This window comes from Haliaeetus leucocephalus, unplaced genomic scaffold (assembly GCF_000737465.1).
Source record: "Haliaeetus leucocephalus isolate CR32 unplaced genomic scaffold, Haliaeetus_leucocephalus-4.0 Scaffold229, whole genome shotgun sequence".
In the NCBI taxonomy this organism is placed as follows: domain Eukaryota; kingdom Metazoa; phylum Chordata; class Aves; order Accipitriformes; family Accipitridae; genus Haliaeetus; species Haliaeetus leucocephalus.
The window spans coordinates 12,710,579-12,711,207 of NW_010972665.1; the positions used below are offsets into that span (position 1 = coordinate 12,710,579).

The 629-nt window shown below is 53.9% G+C and overlaps 1 protein-coding gene across 1 annotated transcript in view; it reads right to left on the reverse strand.

Annotated features, from left to right (window-relative positions):
* EGR2 (early growth response 2) overlaps window positions 1–629 on the reverse strand; it is a 3,667-nt gene that overhangs the window by 1,685 nt on the left and 1,353 nt on the right.

Here is a 629-nt window from a genome sequence, read left to right on the forward strand (position 1 = left end):
GTCCGGCGCGGCCCGGGGACCGGCGGGGGGCACCCCCTCCCCCGGGCCGGGCCAGGGAACCTACGGAAATAAAGCTGTCAATTTAGCATAATTAAGAGATTTATTTGTCGTCTTTTATAAACGTTGTAAGCACCTACCCTATCGTCGAAAAGTTTATTTACAGAGTGGCCAGAAAGAAACCCTCTCTCCTTCCAGCTCCCGTTAGTGGTTGCGCGTTACTCGTGTTATCTGCTGCGCGCCGGGTCCCGGCGGACAACGGGCGTCGGTTCCAGCCAGAGTATTTACATCCCGTCCCAAAGTCCTACTACAAACGCAACACTTTCAAGTCACCAAAAAGAAAAAAACAAAACCGAAACCCCAAACCAGTGCGTACAAAAATATAGTCTCTAAAAAAAAAAAAATCCCAATATTAATAGGCAGAAATGTACAGCCATACTAAAACCAGGGAGGGAAAACTTTCCGGTCTCGGTGTCGCCGCTGTCGCCGGAGCGGATCGGTAAGGCACCCCCCACATGCAGACAGGGGACCGGGCTCTACACCACACAAGGCACCAAGGACACCTCACCACGACGGCACTGCATGCATCCATCCTCCCGCCGCAGCCCCTATGTACACCCGCCGGCCCGGCC